This window comes from Lepisosteus oculatus, unplaced genomic scaffold (assembly GCF_040954835.1).
Source record: "Lepisosteus oculatus isolate fLepOcu1 unplaced genomic scaffold, fLepOcu1.hap2 HAP2_SCAFFOLD_82, whole genome shotgun sequence".
Taxonomy (NCBI): Eukaryota; Metazoa; Chordata; class Actinopteri; order Semionotiformes; family Lepisosteidae; genus Lepisosteus; species Lepisosteus oculatus.
Window position 1 is genome coordinate 410,001 of NW_027168383.1, and position 20,000 is coordinate 430,000.

Below are 20,000 nucleotides of genomic sequence, written 5' to 3' on the forward strand. Positions count from 1 at the left end.
GAGCCGGAGTCCCTGCCCAGCACACCTGTGAAAACCCCGGCAGCCAAGAGAGGAAGGGGCGACCTGACGCTGGAGGAGCTCCAGACCAACATCTTCAACATGATGGCACAGAGCATGGGTGAGCTGAAGGAAATGACTTGATCTAATACAGTCGCAATCGAAAGTCTTAAAAAGTCCATGGACTGTGTGTTTAAAGAGGTTGAAGACTTAAAGAGTGAAGTAAAAGTTCTTAAACAAGTAAATACCAAACAAGAAAAGCATATTAAAGAACTTGAATTGAAAGTGAACGATGTAGATAGATACCGTCGATGATGGAATTTAAAATTATTTGGAGTTAAAGAGGAACGTGATAAGGACCTTGTTGCAACAGTGAAGGGTATCTGTAAAAGGACCCTGCCGGACCAGGAGGACGTAATATCGGCCATTGACTTTGTTCACAAGCTCGGGAGAGCGAACATGTCTGGGCAAGTGCTCCCCAGATCGATTATAATACAGTTCACCAAGAGGACGGCGAGGGACATGCTGTGGCGAGCGGCGAGGGGGAATGAGTATTTGAATGGGAACAAACTGAGGTTTGCAGAGGACCTGTCTGCTGCGGACAGGAGTACCAGGAACCAGCTGTGGCCCCAGGTTGAAGCTGCCAGAAGAGAGGGGAGGAGAGCCTACTTTGTGGGAGCGAGGGCCTTTGTGGACGGGAAGGAGATTTGCTCCCAGTGACTGCTCAGTTAATGATTATGTTTGGTTTTATTTGTTATACCAGTATATACTAGTGTTTCTTTAGTGTTAGTTTGGAATGGTGTAGTTAAGTGTTAAGGACGGTTATAGTTCTGGTTCTTTGAAAAACTCAATAGTTTAGACAGTCTTAGAGTTAGTTATTTGCTTTTGTGTATGTCTTTTTCATGAATGCCAGAGGTACTCGAAATGTTGTTAAAAGAAAAACTGTGTGCTGAGTTTTATTTTTTACAGGAAACGCATGCATGTTGAAACTAAAGTTTATAAATAATTGAGAAATATTAAAGCAAGATATGATACGTGTAAAATATACAATTTGATCACATAATTACTTAATTACCTCTGGTAGTTAAATGCTTTTTTCTGCTGCATTTTTTTTCTCTTGTACATGACTCTGATCCTCTTGTTGTATTTGTATTTGTAAATTCTATGTTTAATAAAAAAAATTTTAAAAAAAGCATTCTCTGGTGGTGTCCTGCAGACTTCCTGCGGGCATGCGTTGGTGGTATAGTGGTGAGCATAGCTGCCTTCCAAGCAGTTGACCCGGGTTCGATTCCCGGCCAACGCAGTGGTGAAAGTTTTCAAATGCCATCATGAGCCTTGGATTGTGACTAGCAAAGCGAAGCCTTTTGAAAGAGCTAAAGCACTGAAAAACGGAATTGAGGGAGAATCTTACAGGGGATTCTGAGTGGTGTCTGCATACACGCAGTCCGATATGGGTGCTGAAAGCTTGAGCTACTCTCAATGTCATGCTGGCTTTCCCCGGAGTAAATCTGTTACATTGAAAGAATGCTTCTCGCAGGTTCAAAAAGGGACCCTTGTTAATTGGAGAAATCAATGATTTCAAATGAATTCTGTATGCGTTAAAAGACAGCTATACACAGAAAACATGCAGGACACTGCTCATGAGTGTGGAGTTCAGCCGAAACACAGTGCGTTTTTTCAAGCCATCTGACAAAGCCCGCCCACTGAAAACTGCAGCAGATCGTGTAAAGACGTTCAACTTTGTAACTACTGCACGCACAGGAAGCAGAATAAATTCCTCTTTTCAAACTGTCAAAGGTTTGCTTTACGAACGCCGCAGGACATCGCACAATCTCTTTTGAACAGGGACAAACGATTTCTTATGGGGCGCAGTAAGTACTGTTACTGTCACTGCTCGATACCGACGTTGGCCTACTATACCATGTTCAGCCACCGCTAGACAATGTACGGCTCTAGCACCGGAGCAAGCAACAGGAGGGCCGACGTCAAACAGGCACATGTGTCGGACATGGAAAGCGACGAGAATGAGATTTGAACCCATGACTGCAGAGCACAATGAATTAGCAGTCCATCACCTTAACCACTCAGCCACCTTGTCGACGAAACCGGGCTGTCCGGACATGGGTTGGCGCGCTCCAGATGATCTTTTTCTTTTTTTTCCCTCGTACTCGAGGGTCATTTTCCTGTTCCACATGTGATTTCAACATTTTCCTTGGGAGATGTCAAGCCAGCAAGCCACTGCTGTGGTTCAGTGGCCAGTGTGGAGTTCAGTGGCCCTGTTGTACACAGAAAGCACATTGAGCTCCTTGGACATGAAAAGTTCCAGATAAGAGCCATTTGTCATCCTTTCTCTTGGTGTCGATGTTGCTATTGTATGTAAAGGTGGCAACTTGCTCAGCAAGCAGGCGGAGCACACACCGAATGCAGATGTGTCTGAGTGGTGTGTCCAAGTGGCTGCAAAAGGACAGCACTCCTGGGGCGCCGTGGCTTAGTTGGTTAAAGCGCCTGCCTAGTAAACAGAAGATCCTGGGTTCGAATCCCAGCGGTGCCTTCTTTGTTGTGTCTTCTCAAACAGAACTGGTCCTTACAGACAACCGCCTACGGCTAGACTTAATTAAATGCAAGTATTCATTTCCTGTCTTTAACGCGACTTGTTTTTCTTAAAATGGATGCAACTTGCAAAACATGAAATACAAGCCTTGCTAATCAGCGCTAGCGGCTGGCAAAAAAAAAAGAAGTCAGCAATGTTTTTTTCTTTAACCTTAACCCTGCTAATGGAGAAGAGTTAAACGACCGAGTCTATGCAGCTTAAATGATGCGCAAGTCGGGTTCTTAGCTGAAAGGGTGGTAAATCACACTCACCCCAGTCCTTAATCTTTTAAAGAGGATACAAAATTGAACCTAGTCGCCACATCACATACATCCTGTTCAATGATAAAAAGGTAACATCTATCCTCGCTCCAGAGTAAATCTCACGTTGAGGGCATCTTTTTTTTCACTTTACCGTGAGTCGGGCTCGGCTGCACAGAGGAGAGAGCAGACCAATGAGGTCACAGGGACAGGGGAGTCACACGCTGGCGGTTTGAATACGCGGAAGATCACTGAGGGATCCACAGTATGTGGACCCTCCGTTTGCCATCAGTCCGCACTCCGGACTCTGAATCCTGCCATCCGAGTTAAGATCTCAGCGGAACCTGAGGCGCAGTTCCTTCTTAAAACGTAATCTGGTGAGCATTTCTAGAATCGCACTTGTATAGATGCAGCCTTTAATGTGTTGCTAGGTTAAAATTGATGACTTCTTGTATTTCAGTAGGCAACTGCCCTCTTGATTTTGGATTTAATCTCTTTATTACAGGGGCGCTTTTATGAAGACAGAGTCATGTTCAGGTACTTTGTTTGATGGAGGAAGCTTATTTCGGACTCTGTGATCTGCTCACCTGGAAAGGTCTGCTGTACTACTACAAGAGAGAAGTAGAGTCTGGAAGAAGGGACAATTTTATGATGCTTTGGAAGATAATGTTTTTTTTTCTTATACTGAAAATGAAAAGTAGTTGTTTCTATATGGACTCAGTCTTTGGAATTTGTATATTTATATATTTCAGTGAACCCTCAGCCATTCCTTCTGTATTGTAATTCAATTTCTCTTTTAAAATTCCTTCCCCACTTCTAGGACCTGCAGTTGCTGAACTCCACAATGGCTTCTATTGGAAAGTCTGTGACTGAGACCAAGTAAGTGTTCACTTTTTTATGAAACCATTATTTATTTTGGAGCAATGAGCAATTCTTATATAAATGCAATAAAATCATTATGCTCAAACTATGAGAGAGAATTTTAAGGATAATTTAAGAAATCAGTCTTAGCTTGTTTCTATACACAGATGGTATTATTTATTTTCAAAGGAAACCCGCGAGGATTCCCCTGGTGTGCAAGATGTGCCTGAATACTTTTGATCAGCTTCCTGCTCACTTCAAGAGAGCGTGTATGAAGCATGCCACGGCAGAAGAGATCGGGATGGCCTCTCAACAGACGAGGGAGGACATGATGAATCACCTGAAGAACGGGGTCATTGTGGATTACCACAGAATAGAGATCAAAGGACACTTTGTGGGCTTGAAATACAAAGAAAATCTTGTTCTATGGTACAAGATAAATACAAAACTTAAGCTTTTATTTTAATTAGATTTATTTATAAAGCATAAGCAATCATTTATTACATTAATATATGTGAAAAAACATTTTAGTATCATACGTTTAGTATATTTAGTTCCTAATGCTGAAAGAAATGATCATAGAACATGACATCTAACCTTACCTGCGGTGTTTTTAATCCCTATTGCTCAATGCACGGTGAAAGCATTGCATACATATGTCTGACAATGAGGAATGGGCCCCTGAGACAGTCATTTGCCTGTTTCACAAATGATCGTATTTTACTAGAGATTCTGTTTGGGATTCAGATGTGCATTCTGACAGCAATCCCTTTCAATAAATGATACGTTCTGGATGAGGTCAAAGGTGTTGGAACACTGTATTTAGGATGTGTTTGCAGTGATTGTGTGTCTTCTGCTTCAACGCAGTGATATATAGACGTGCTCCTGTAATTTATTGGTACAAGCCCAGGGCAGTGAGCAGTCTGAGGATTTATTTCCAGACGGCATAGAGCAGTGAAGCAGTGAAGTAGTGCAACACACTGGATCATTATATTGTTAGAATCTATTCTACTTAAATTATTACATTATACACAATTTGAGTTCATTTTAAAAAGTAAAAGGTAATGAAAGGAATGCATTTTCGTAAGAAAGATAATACCGATATGCATGTGATAATCTTCCTTATATCATGTAGTGCGTCATTTGGACACTTTGTGGGATTGAAATACAAAGAAAACCATGTTATATGGTACAAGATAAATACAAAACTTAAGCTTTTATTTTAATTAGATTTGTTTATAAAGCATAAGCAATCATTTATTACATCGCTTCTTGAATTAAATCTTTTGACAAGAGGTAAGACTTCTATTTTACATTTAAACCCATGTTTAGCTGTGTTTTTTAGATTTAACTGAACCAATTTCTGTGTGTGATAATGTCCTTGAATTCTGACAACATCACACTAAATTACATGATATAAAACAGCTAATGTTTCTAGAGATAAAGTTTCTGGGATGCTTCTAATTACTTTTTATTACCAGGGACAGTTTAATTCACCTTGTACAGTACTGAAAGACCAAGATGCTTTTTTCTAAAGTTATTTAACATTTTATAGAACTTTGTCTACTATGGCAACATGATGAGCTTGGTGAAACTTGGAAAAATACTGCTTGGCCACTTATCTTAAGATAAAGATAGGATAAAGGTTTATCTTTTGCACCTACCTGACCCCCAGGGAAGGCCAATGCTTTCTAAGTTGATGGTTCCCTACAGTAGACTGTACCTTATCTTCAAAGGTAATGTATATTGACCCAAATCAGTTTTGGACTCCAATCTACTGACGAAATGGAGCCTATCCTTTTTTCAGGATTTTAGCATCATACGTTTGGTATATTTAGTCCCTAATGATGAAAGAAATGATCATAGAACATTTGGACACTTTGTGGGCTTGAAATACAAAGAAAATCATGTTCTATGGTACAAGATAAATACAAAACTTAAGCTTTTATTTTAATTAGATTTATTTATAAAGCATAAGCAATCATTTATTACATTAATATATGTGTGTAGCGGCGAGGCTTATTAATAAGGCAGAATTAAGTGTTCTGAGCCTTTCCAAATGAGGCCCCATTTCTCTGTTCATCTCTGTGGTGCAGCCACAGAGAGACTATTCATGCAGGGTGATTTAAGGTCCTAGGACAGCTCCCAAAGGGGGATGCACTTAGCTAAGCCTTTCTATCATGATCAATGGTCATCCATTGGCGCCTATCTGTCTAGGGAGTGCCAGTTGGACATCTGGACTGCATTACTAAGTGTCAGGACTAAGTGACTCATATCTCACCTTGATCAATCAATCAGGGACTTGTAGGGCCGAGTAACCCACGTGGGACTCTGATGCCCATGGAACTTTCAGCCAATCAATGAGCTGAAGTTCCTCCAGGTAAAAACAGGCAACACAGAGAGCCTGTGAGATTCAGTAAGATTCAGAAGGGAGGATTCAGAGGATTCTGTGGACAATTCTAAAGGGAATTCAAAGGAGAATTCCAGGGCAGGACGGCCCAGGAGCAGAAGGCTCCCAAGGGCAGGACATTCTCGCAGCGCGCCTCCTGACCATCCTGAGACTCAGCCCGGACAACCACGGAACGGCCAGTGTGTCCAAGTGCCAGAACTTTCCTTTGTTCTAAGAGTCTAGAGCGGAGGTTGCCAGAGAATAACCAGAGGATCCACCCGAGGTTAGCACCAGCAGCAGGCCTCGTGAACAGGTCGGAACTGTGGACAGCTGAATCACTATTCAGAACTAGCTCTTCATCAGAAACGAACCGGTCCTCTTCCTGACTTGCTCGGACCCACAGTCATCTTTTCTCCTGTGCACAAACTTTGCTAGTTAAAGCCAACACTAACTAGCCGGTCAGTGAGCATCAGCAGCGCAGCGTCGCAAGCCGCACAGCACAGCCTGGCACGGAGCCAGAGAGCGCGGATTGGACAGCAACAGCCTGCAACTGTTTCTTTGTACCCGCAGGAAGATCTGAATCCCCAAAGATTGGATGAGTATTCAACTTCAATGCATTACAGCTCGAGAATTCAATTGTTATCCCAACCAGTTGATATCAATTTAATTCCTAAGAGTTATGTACTTGTTTGAGTATCTAATGTAGAAGTTATAACCAAGTTCATTAACGAAACGGTCTTAATGAATGATATACTGAACGTATGTCCTCTTGATATGTGTAACACTTCGTAACTGACTGAATATATATCTTTTGTATTCTGATAACCCTCTTGATAAGATCTGTTAGGTTTACATGCATATTTTATGTATTAATAAATGTATCCTCGTGTATTAGTACCTGTGTGTGCGCGTTGTTTGAGTTATGTCGCATGGTTTGATTCTAAAGCCATCAAAAGAATCAACTTTGTGATTTACTGCTACAATTAATAATTGTCTCAGTAAATGCCCAAACCCTACAGAACTGGTGCCTTCAGAGAGCCACTACATTTAATTTTGCTATGGCAACATTACATATTTGGCGTCCCTGAGCCGGTTTTCTTACATTATTTGGCGTCCCTGGGTGGGCGTGGCAAGACTGAAATGAGTCAACCAAGCGGAATAATTCAATATAAAACGCCGCGGGTTTCATACACAACAATACGGTGTGCTGAAAGCCGAAAGAAAAAAAAAGTTCCCCTTGCTCTTTAAGCAGTGCTTGATTGTTTTGTGATCTTTTGCGATCTACCGGGTTGATTGCATACTTGATCTTGTGGTTTTCTGTGGTAAAACTGTGATTTCGTACTTAAACGTAATACTCTTTAAGTTTAACGATGGTTGCTAAAAGGTCTGAATTCGAGTCGCTATTAAGCACTCTCTCTAGCAGCGACAGGTCTGACCACGATCTCTTCCATATCTCCGTCAGCGGAGAAGCTAGAAGGATAAATCTCCATTCTCTGAGAGAGCTAGCGAAGGACATAGAGAGATTTGACCCCGCAGTGTCAAAGAATAATATCGAGAGTTATATTCAGGACCTCAGGTATACCCTGCAGTATCTGCCAAACGCCACAGAACAGGAGAAAGTGTTTCTGGTCAGGAAAACTACCAGCAGAGCTGTACATGAGTGGATGGCTAGGCAGATGAAAGAAGTCTGTAATGATTTTGAGCAGCTTTGTCAAGCACTTATCGAAGAATACAGTGCGTTTATTGACCCGACTGCTGCGATAGCCGCCGCTCTTAACATTAAGCACAAGAGAGCAGAGTCCCCTCGCGAATATTACGAGAGACTTAGACGAACTTATTTTGCAGGGCGAAATGATGAGGGTTGCGAAGAGAACACACATTTCAAGGGTTTATTCATTGCGAATCTCCACCCGTCAGTCAGAAAGATGATCTTAATGCATACAGATGCACAGACCATGAAAATGACTGATATTAAGAGATTCGTGCAGAAAGCCTGGGAGTATGATGTCCAAAGTCGCTCTGAGCAAAAAGCTGTTAAAGTGACTGTGTTTGCCGTCAGAGCCAGCAGGGTTAATTCCCCCCTGCTCGAAGGAGCACAGGCTCCTGAGCTGGCTAAGCCCCGTTCCAAAGCATGCACACAGGACCACACCCAGCGTCCTAAGTGCCATGAGAACACCGGGGGAGGGAAAGGGCTAGATAAAGCTGAACAAAAGGATTCAGTAGCCACCCGCCTGGCCAGGCTTGAACAAGCTTTATTAGGACAGGGACAACCGCTCCCCAAGGCTGCCGGAAGCGTGAATGAGCTGATACTCTCCACTGGAGGAGGCGGAGACCCGCCCCCTCTCCCTCCCTCAGTCTATCTGATTGAGCAGAAGGGTTCCTGCCTGGATGAATTCAGCCACTCCCAAGTGAGTGCTGACTCCACCCCTGAAGTCACAGAGCAGGCAGTAAAACACAGAGGAAAAGCAAGAAGCTTTTACCTCAAGGCTGCCATGGGAGATGTCTTACACTGTGAGACACTGATTGACACTGAGGTTGAAAGGTGTTTGATGTCACACGGCAAGCTCAAACGGGTTGAAAAAGAAAAGGGCATGCGACTCAGAGAGGAACCTTTGGTGGATCACCAGAAAGGCAAAGTGTGGAAACAGGTCAAGGCTCCTAAGCCTTCTGTACAGAAGGAAAGGGGGGCCAAGAGGCAGACTGTGCTCACACAGTGCCCACCAAACACAGAAGCCTATGTGGAGATTCCTTCTGTTCCCTCTGGACAAGAAATAAAAATATTTCCTTGTTCCCCGGATATACAGGGAAGTCGTGTCCCGGCCAAGGTCCCAACAGCCTCCATGCCACAGGAGCGGTGCTCCAAGCAGCCGCCTGATCCACCAGGTAAAGCACACACCTTTTACATCCCTAAAGAGGAGCAGATCTCCCCACCTGGCGATGAAAAGGAGCTTTCCCTGTGCACCCTGGCACCCAAGAGGGGTCAGGAACACCACCCTGCAGTGGTGGAAGGGATCCAGATGGCAGGAGAGCAGGTTGGTGATGTAGCCCTCACCCTTAGCCCTGAGAGGTCCTCTATTAGTAAGGATCTGCTTGAGCAGCTGTCACAGGGCCACCGCCAGGTGCCCCTGGTGCAACATTCACAGGTTAGACAGGAGGTCCAGCTGGACGCTGAGACTACTGCGCTGTGGACACACCTGATCCCAGATGCCGATTCCCTCTGCTGTGACCCAGGGAACCTGCAGTCAGGTAACATTATTTCTCACAACTACCAGGTAGTGAGTGAGACTGACCTGATTGTTCCTGCCTCAACGGCAGGGTTGCCAACACACCCAGTCCCCCAGAAGGGACAGGGAATGAAAGCCGAGCCGGTTTTCTTACAGCCACCAGCTCAGTCTGTCAGTCTGAGTCTGACCAACAGTGGTTCAGCCAGACTGGAGCTGGATGGTCAAGTCACCCGCCTGCCAGTGCAGGACATCGCAAAGAGGGGTGTCAGAATCCCCGCCTGCACTGACATGGGCCTGGTGAGTGATAGTAAGTTCAAAGACAGTGAACTAGCTATCCCAGTGCTGGGGCAGCTCCCTGAACCCCTAGCAAGGGAAGGGGGGAGCGAGCAGGTGTCCTACACCCACGCCCAGCGAACGATTGTAAACATGCCGATAGAGGGATTCCTCAATCAGGAAGTGTGCAGGGTGGACCTGAACAGTGAGAATGGGGTAACAATCCCAGATCACTCAGGTGCTCCAGATGACCACTCAGCCGAGGGTCAGGCATGCTCTACCGCTGCACCACCCCCTGCAGGGTTCCTAGAGCACAGGCATGAACAAATCGAAAAAGCAGATGCCCTGGAAAAGGAGGAGCAGCATCAGCAGCTGCGTCAGATCTCCCCATATTTCCAGGATGTTGGTGCCCAAGATGCCACAGGGCATACTGAGAAAGACACCATGTACACGCTGCGCCAGCTTAGAAAGGCGACAGTCACTCAGAAGGAGATGACTGGGATCAGCCACCCGAAAAGACTTTTGGGAGGACTGATTGCTGCCGCCACTGTTGCACGTTTGCTTTTTTCTGGTAGGTTTGTGTGCTACTGGCACTCTCACCCTGACTGCCCCAAGAAGGCAGGGGTCAGAGATGCCGGAGGGTAGTGACAGACTGTATCGACAGCAGCAAAAGTTGGAAAGCTTAGGGAAAACCCTACAGGCAATTTCCTATGCAACAGGGTTAAACCTTATTCCCCAACCAGTGGACATGATTGTTGGTGTTATACAGTGGGTTTATGCTTGTGTGCAACAGGCCAGAATGTTGACACAAGACCTATTAAGGGAGCTTAGTGCCACTGTAGCTAGTCTAACCACGGCACGATTCCCAACCCACTTGATTCCACTCTTCTCAGTAGAGGAGTATGTGACATTAACCCCATCGCTCATAGCTCACCCAGAAGGCAATCCAAGATTGAATTTGGTTCCAAATCTTGAGATGGGTATGGCTACCAAAGCTATCCATTGGCTGTGTCTAAACGATTCACCAATGAAGGGTGTAAAGCTACTAACGAGCAGAGGGAGGTTAATGAACCCCATGAAGAGCAGGTAGGAAGTAAATGGCTGGTCAGCACACCACATTTAACTGACACTATGACTTGTGACAGGCATGATACAGCTACCACAATGCAGCTACCTAATCAAACAGTTTTCCTGCAAGTTCCCGAGGAGGCCATAGTACAGCATGGTAACTTAACACTGTACGGTCTGGAACCAGACAACATAAGACCAAACTTGAGGTCATGGATGCCTTCAGGTGCCACACTATTGAATTGGATAGAAATCCAAGAAACAGTAAGCCCTGAAGAGGTACAGGTAGTTAGTTTGCTTTAATGGAACAAACCTCCAAACCACCCAAGCAGATACCCAACACAGGTGTTGTGGTTTATCGCGGGGCTGGGAACAGGAACTGTTGTTATTGTAACACTGCTGCTGGGAAGCTGGATCATGACTGACAGTGTACTCTGAATGCTGTACTCTTGCATCAAAATGTAATCTGGGTAGCATGAATGAGTCAAAGGTAGCATGTCAAAAGAAAGGAAGTGATTTCTCCCCAAATATGTACTACAGAGGTATCAGATATTGACAGTGAACTTCCTGATGTGTAATTCCTAGACTTAGATAATGTCTCCTACCGTGTTTATACATACTCCAGATGTTATTCATCCTGTTTGTATCCAATGCTGGTTCCGGTATGAATTCTCGAGGAGTAATGTGGACATTTAAGATTAATGTTCTAATGGCAAGGGACATCACTTAACTCTGTTTTGTTTTGAAGGCAACAACGCCTCAGGACCTCATGACCTTCAAAAAGGGGGGATATGTAGCGGCGAGGCTTATTAATAAGGCAGAATTAAGTGTTCTGAGCCTTCCCAAATGAGGCCCCATTTCTCTGTTCATCTCTGTGGTGCAGCCACAGAGAAACTGTTCTGCAGGGTGATTTAAGGTCCTAGGACAGCTCCCAAAGGGGGATGCACTTAGCTAAGCCTGGCTTTCATGATCAATGGTCATCCATTGGCGCCTATCTGTCTAGGGAGTGCCAGTTGGACATCTGGACTGCATTACTAAGTGTCAGGACTAAGTGACTCATATCTCACCTTGATCAATCAATCAGGGACTGGTAGGGCCGAGTAACCCACGTGGGACTCTGATGCCCATGGAACTTTCAGCCAATCAATGAGCTGAAGTTCCTCCAGGTAAAAACAGGCAACACAGAGAGCCTGTGAGATTCAGTAAGATTCAGAAGGGAGGATTCAGAGGATTCTGTGGACAATTCTAAAGGGAATTCAAAGGAGAATTCCAGGGCAGGACGGCCCAGGAGCAGAAGGCTCCCAAGGGCAGGACATTCTCGCAGCGCGCCTCCTGACCATCCTGAGACTCAGCCCGGACAACCACGGAACGGCCAGTGTGTACGAGTGCCAGAACTTTCCTTTGTTCTAAGAGTCTAGAGCGGAGGTTGCCAGAGAATAACCAGAGGATCCACCCGAGGTTAGCACCAGCAGCAGGCCTCGTGAACAGGTCGGAACTGTGGACAGCTGAATCACTATTCAGAACTAGCTCTTCATCAGAAACGAACCGGTCCTCTTCCTGACTTGCTGGGACCCACAGTCATCTTTTCTCCTGTGCACAAACTTTGCTAGTTAAAGCCAACAGTGAGCATCAGCAGTGCAGCGTCGCAAGCCGCACAGCACAGCCTGGCACGGAGCCAGAGAGCGCGGATTGGACAGCAACAGCCTGCAACTGTTTCTTTGTGCCCGCAGGAAGATCTGAATCCCCAAAGATTGGATGAGTATTCAACTTCAATGCATTACAGCTCGAGAATTCAATTGTTATCCCAACCAGTTGATATCAATTTAATTCCTAAGAGTTATGTACTTGTTTGAGTATCTAATGTAGAAGTTATAACCAAGTTCATTAACGAAACGGTCTTAATGAATGATATACTGAACGTATGTCCTCTTGATATGTGTAACACTTCGTAACTGACTGAATATATATCTTTTGTATTCTGATAACCCTCTTGATAAGATCTGTTAGGTTTACATGCATATTTTATGTATTAATAAATGTATCCTCGTGTATTAGTACCTGTGTGTGCGCGTTGTTTGAGTTATGTCACATGGTTGGATTCTAAAGCTATCAAAAGAATCAACTTTGTGATTTACTGCTACAATTAATAATTGTCTCAGTAAATGCCCAAACCCTACAGAACTGGTGCCTTCAGAGACCCCCTACATTTAATTTTGCTATGGCAACATTACATATTTGGCGTCCCTGAGCCGGTTTTCTTACATGTGAAAATAACATTTTAGCATCATATTATTACATACAGGTCTCTAGCTTCAACACAGTGATATATATATATACTCAGTGATTTATTGGTACATGCCCAGGTCAATAATCAGAATGAGGATTTATTTCCAGACGGGCTACAGGTAGTGTTGTGAAATACTTCAACACACTGGATCGCAGATTTAGACCCCCTGCACTCTTACTCCTTAAAAACCAAAGAAATGAAGATATGTAGCAATTACATTGCAACAGGGCTGACAGTGACTTAATGCTTATACTAGTGGACTTCTGGTACCTTTAGGGTACGGTGTTCCCTGAAGGGCTCTCAAACCCCGCATTTCAGATGCCTAGCTGTTTCGCTGATGTGTTGCACCTCAGAATCACTTTTAAACCTTACCTCTGGTATCTTTAATCCCTATTGCTCAACGCATGGTGAAAGTATTGCATAAATGTGTCTGAAAATGAGCAATGGGCACCTGAGAGACTCATTTGCCTGTTTCACAAATGATCATATTTGACTAGAGATTCTGTTTGGGATTCAGTTGTGCATTCTGACAGCAATCGCTTTCAAAAAACGATACATTCTGGATGAGGTCAAGGTGCAGGAACACTGTATTTAGGATGTGTTTGCACTTATTCTGTGTCTCTAGCTTCAACACAGCGATATATGTATATGCTCACTGATTTTTTGGTACATGCCCAGGGCAATAATCATTATGAGGATTTATTTCCATATGTGCTAGAGGTAGTGTTGTGAAATTCTTCAACACACTGGATCGCAGGTTTAAACCCCCTGCACTCTTACTCCTTAAATACCAACAAATGCAGATATGTAGCAATCATATTGTAGCGGACACTCATTTGCCTGTTTCACAAATGATCATATTTTACTAGAGATTCTGTTTGGGATACGGATGTGCATTCTGACAACAATCTCTTTCAAAAAATGATTTTACCTTATCGCAGCTTTGCCCTTCTTGCCTCTTTGGAAAATATCTCCATCTTGTGGTCGTTGTTGGTAATGTCTAGACAATATCTCCATCTTGTGGTCGTTGTTGGTAATGTCTAGACAACATCTCCATCTTGTGGTCGTTGTTGGTAATGTCTTCTTATGCCCTTTTTTATTTTAATTCTCTATTAGTTGATTCTAGTATCTCTACAATGGAGCTGAAAATTTTCCAGAAAGTGGTTGCAAGCCCGATATCATGCGAAGAAACTTCAGGATTCGGGGATCAGTCAATGGATTTTCTTCAAAGTTGGATTTTTGCACTCTGTGGACCAAGAGATGTTGTTCTATAATGTTTTTTTTTTTCAAATTTAAAAATATCATTTTTTCATGGAGCTTTGAATGGGATGGATTCACCCTCCTTTAGCCAGGACAGAGCTCCAGGAGCCTGGGTAGGATTCTAGCTTTCTCCCCTTGCAGGCACCTGGCACAGAAGACAATATTTTTTTCCTTAAAATCTTTTTTTTTGTGTGTTCCTTGTTGTTCCAAACTTAATTTTAATCACTTTTAATTAGAGATTTTATTAAAAATAGTGCAATAAATGACTAATTTCACAAAAATTAATGTAATATAAAACGGATGTTTTCAACTTTATTGTAGTGTTTTAGAAACTAATATGTCTTCAAAAATGGTTGTTTTTCACTCCTATGAATGAAAACTGTTGTTATATGATGTTTTTTTTTTCAAATTTTAAATGATCATTTTTTCATGGAGCTTTGAAGGGGATGGATTCACCCTCCTTTAGCCAGGACAGAACTCCAGGAGCCTGGGTAGGATTCTAGCTTTCTCCCCTTGCAGGCACCTGGCACAGAAGACATCATTTTTTTCCTTAAAATCTTTTTTTTTTGTGTTCCTTGTTGCTCCAAACTTAATTCTATTCACTTTTAATTAGAGATTATATTAAAAATAGTGCAATAAATGACTAATTTCACTAAAAATACTAAAAGTAATATAAAACGGATGTTTTTAACTTTATTGTAGTGTTTTAGAAACTAATATGTCTTCAAAAATGGTTATTTTTCACTCCTAGGAATGAAAGCTGTTGTTAAATGATGTTTATTTTCAAATTTTGAAAAAGCAAAGGATTCTAGCTTTCTCCCCTTGCAGGCATCGGACACAGAGAACCTCATGGTTTTCCTAAAAATCATTTTTTATGTTCCCTGGTGTTCCAAACTTAGTTTTAATCAATTTTAATTTGTTATGTTACAAACAGGGTAATACAGTCTTAATTGGACTATAACTAATGTCATATTGTCTGCTACAAAACTGATATTTTCAGCTCTATTGTAGAGATTCTAGAATCAACTAATAAAGAATTGAAATAAAAAAGGGCATAAGAAGACATTACCAACAACGACCACATGATGGAGATATTGTCTAGACATTACCAACAACGACCACAAGATGGAGATATTGTCTAAACATTACCAACAACGACCACAAGATGGAGATATTTTCCAAAGAGGCAAGAGGGGCAAAGCTGCGATAAGGTAAAATCATTTTTTGAAAGAGATTGTTGTCAGAATGCACATCCATATCCCAAACAGAATCTCTAGTAAAATATGATCATTTGTGAAACAGGCAAATGAGTGTCCGCTACAATATGATTGCCACATATCTGCATTTGTTGGTATTTAAGGAGTAAGAGTGCAGGTTTAAACCTGCGATCCAGTGTGTTGAAGAATTTCACAACACTACCTCTAGCACATATGGAAATAAATCCTCATAATGATTATTGCCCTGGGCATGTACCAAAAAATCAGTGAGCATATATATATATATCACTGGGTTGAAGCTAGAAACACAGAATAACTGCAAACACATCCTAAATACAGTGTTCCAGCACCTTTGACCTCATCCAGAACGTATCATTTCTTGAAAGGGATTGCTGTCCGAATGCACATCTGAATCCCAAACAGAATCTCTAGTAAAATACGATCATTTGTGAAACAGGCAAATGACTGTCTCAGGGGCCCATTTCTCATTGTCAGACACATGTATGCAATGCTTTCACTGTGCATTGAGCAATAGGGATCAAAAACACAGCAGGTAAGGTTAGAAGTCATGTTCTATGATCATTTCTTTCAGCATTAGGGACTAAATATACTAAACGTATGATGCTAAAATGTTATTTTTACATATATTAATGTAATAAATGTTTGCTTATGCTTTATAAACAAATCTAATTATAATAAAAGCTTAAGTTTTGTATTTATCTTGTACCATAGAACATGATTGTCTTTGTATTTCAAGCCCACAAAGTGTCCAAATGATGCACCTTTGACCTCATCCAGAACGTATCATTTCTTGAAAGGGATTGCTGTCCGAATGCACATCTGAATCCCAAACAGAATCTCTAGTAAAATACGATCATTTGTGAAACAGGCAAATGACTGTCTCAGGGGCCCATTTCTCATTGTCAGACACATGTATGCAATGCTTTCACTGTGCATTGAGCAATAGGGATCAAAAACAGAATGGAAACAGACATGGAAACCAACAAGGATGGGATTTGAACCCATGCGTGCAAAGCACAATGGACTAGCAATCCATCGCCTTAACCACTCGGCCACCTCGTCAACAAAACTGGGCTGTCCCAACTGGGTTGGCGCGCTCCAGATGATCTTTTTCTTTTTTTTCCCTCGTACTCGAGGGTCATTTTCCTGTTCCACATGCGATTTCAACATTTTCCTTGGGAGATGTCAAGCCAGCAAGCCACTGCTGTGGTTCAGTGGCCAGCGTGGAGTTCAGTGGCCCTGTTGTACACAGAAAGCACATTGAGCTCCTTGGACATGAAAAGTTCCAGATAAAAGCCATTTGTCATCCTTTCTCTTGGTGTCGATGTTGCTATTGTATGTAAAGGTGGCAACTTGCTCAGCGAGCAGGCGGAGCACACACCGAATGCAGATGTGTCTGAGTGGTGTGTCCAAGTGGCTGCAAAAGGACAGCACTCCCAGGGCGCTGTGGCTTAGTTGGTTAAAGCGCCTGTCTAGTAAACAGGAGACCCTGGGTCTGAATCCCAGTGGATAACTGCCTATGGCTAGACTTAATTAAATGCAAGTATTCATTTCCTGTCTTTAACACGACTTGTTTTTCTTAAAATGGATGCAACTTGCAAAACATGAAATACAAACCTTGCTAATCAGCGCTAGCAGCTGGCAAAAAAAAAAGAAGTCAGCAATGTTTTTTTTCTTTAACCTTAACCCTGCTAATGGAGAAGAGTTAAACGACCGAGTCTATGCAGCTTAAACGGTGCGCACGTCGGGTTCTTAGCTGAAAGGTTGGTAAATCACGCTCACCCCAGTCCTTAATCTTTTAAAGAGGATACAAAATTGAACCTAGTCGCCACATCACATACATCCTGTTCAATGATAAAAAGGTAACATCTATCCTCGCTCCAGAGTAAATCTCACGTTGAGGGCATAATTTTTTCACTTTACCGTGAATCGGGCTCGGCTGCACAGAGGAGAGAGCAGAGCAATGAGGTCACGGGGACAGGGGAGTCACACGCTGGCGGTTTGAATACGCGGAAGATCACTGAGGGATCCACAGTATATGGACCCTCCGTGCGCAATCAGTCCGCACTCCGGACTCTGAATCCTGCCATCCGAGTTAAGATCTCGGCAGAACCTGAAGCGCAGTTCCTTCTTAAAACGTAATCTGGTGAGCATTTCTAGAATCGTACTTGTATAGATGCAGCCTTTAATGTGTTGCTAGGTTAAAATTGATGACTTCTTGTATTTCAGTAGGCAACTGCCCTCTTGATTTCAGATTGAATTTCTTTATTACAGGGGCGCTTTTATGATGACAGAGTCATGTTCAGGTACTTTGCTTGATGGAGGAAGCTCATTTCGGACTCTGTGATCTGCTCACCTGGAAAGGTCTGCTGTACTACTACAAGAGAGAAGTAGAGTCTGGAAGAAGGGACAATTTTATGATGCTTTGGAAGGTAGTTTTTTTTTTCTTTGAAATCGAAATGAATCAGAATATCAGAGCAAAAGACAAACTCTTGGTTTGGTTTAAAGAGATATGGTTTTAAAACAGACAAAATGTAGAAAACAGGTGTTTCTCACTTTTGGAAAAGAATGGACCGGGGGTATTTTACTAGTTGCAGTGCTGAGCTCACCGGGTTGCAGTCCTGCAGTGTTGCACCAGGGTCAGTGGTGCAATGGATAACACGTCTGACTACGGATCAGGACATTGTAGGTTCGACTTCTGCCTGGCTCGGGTCGTTTTTAAACGCATCAGGCTACTCCCTAAGTAGCCTGTGCTACTTACTGTATTGTAATCGTACCCAGTAAGAGATTTCCTTCATGTAAATGAACTGCACCTGACAGCTTTAGAAAAACACCTGGGCTCAGTACGGTGCTGAGAGCTCAGCGTTGCTGTTGTTCTAATTAGCACGCACTGCATCGGCTATGAACCCGAACTTTTCAATTATTCCGATCAGTAAGTCAACACGTAGTCCACATGAAAGGTAGAAATATTCTCTTGTCTGTCTCTTGTTTGTATAGAACTGAATGTCCCTGACAATGTACTGTTAGTTTTAATTGAAGAACGGCATTTGTGTTCAAATATACCAGACAAGTTTACGTAACTGCTCATGCGACACTCAGTTGTAATTAGTCAAGAAATAAAGTCGAACAACAGCTGCGGGTTTGATTCTGAACGTATGAGATTGCAGCGCCTTTTACTGCCATTGACAAATGATAGAGATTCGAAGAGAGATCCTTCAGACCATCAAGCAAACCCACGGCTATTTCGGTTTTCTATCTAGGCAACGTTGGTGTCTGCGATAGCATACATGAAAGCGTGATGCAATTTCTGTGGCTACATTTGTTGCACATCATGCACAGTAAGAGTGTTTCTAACACCAAATAAAAAGTCAACAATTAGCGATCACGCCTTCTCCTCAGTTAACCCACTGAAACCCTTGCTGTTAACAGTTCTTTAATGCGTGCTTTACGAGCACCTACATATCGTGTCGGTTCTTTCAGCTTTATTCATTAGGTTTTCAAAGGCATAAGTAGAGCACCAGAGGTGCGAACGCAGAATGTGTGGTAATCTGAAGAACTGCTTTCCATGGCAGCGGGTCCAAGCGATTTAGCATTTTTATAGTACCGGGAAAGGAGAAGCGGCACTTTGCCTTTGCCGCGCAGGCACAAGGCGACGTGCGGCAGACGCCGGAGTCGGCAAGTTCCGAACCTGCGCGGGGAAGCCCCAACGCATTTCGAGTCCATCGCCTTAACCACTCGGCCATGACAAAAGCGAGCTCGCTGCCGCCGCATTCCTCCTATAATCTAACACGGAGTGCGAAGTCGCTGCGGAAACCTTTTTAAAGTCGCTCTCCGTTAAAAAAAAAAATACCTTTCACAAGATTCGTGCCGGCAGACAGACATGCCTCAGAGGGTTTAAGGCTGGCTTCACGTTCAAATGATGAAGTCCCCCAGTCCGGATGTCAAAATGCAACTTTGGCAGACAGAAAAAACATCAACAAACCACAAATGTGGAAAAGGATTTTACAAGCTGCACCACACTGCACTTTCCAAAGCATTTACATTCGTGTTAGACGCAGGAATTGCCTTTGATTTGCGCGCTTACGAACGCCATGGAAAACGAAACAAAACTAAAGCCCTCAGCTCCTGCACTTGATTATAATGCCGTTACGTGTCGAAGCAGGAATTTACGTCATCCTACCACTGCAACACGGGGAATAGAGGGAAATGAGAACAATCTACGAATTGTCTCTAAACAGTCCCTACAGTTGTAAGACGCCTGGAAGCGTGCACCCCCATCATTAATCTTTGCGCATCTGTGCAAGGTAAATTCTGGAGCAGTCTCTGAAACGGCTCAAAGGAAACACGTGATTGATTCCATGTGCATCTGGGGTTCATTTCTTATTTACATTTAATTCAAGGGAAAGGCTTGGGTCAGTTTCAGACGGCCTCCAACAGCGAGATTCAAGCGTCCCACCTTCAGCCCAATCTGCGCCGCCAGAACGCCAATGGCTCCTCTGGTCTCCGGGGTGCGGTTGTGACTCCGTAACCTAAAGTGTTGGTGGCAGACAAAT

General features: G+C 43.2%; 2 non-coding genes across 2 annotated transcripts; both read left to right on the top strand.

Annotated features, from left to right (window-relative positions):
• The first annotated feature begins 1,228 nt into the window (after positions 1 to 1,228).
• Positions 1,229 to 1,300, top strand: trnag-ucc (transfer RNA glycine (anticodon UCC)). The gene has a single exon. It is a non-coding gene; the product is annotated as a tRNA-Gly (tRNA).
• A 1,174-nt stretch (positions 1,301 to 2,474) lies between these two features.
• On the top strand, positions 2,475 to 2,548 carry trnat-agu (transfer RNA threonine (anticodon AGU)). Its single transcript has one exon. It is a non-coding gene; the product is annotated as a tRNA-Thr (tRNA).
• The last annotated feature ends 17,452 nt before the right edge of the window (positions 2,549 to 20,000 follow it).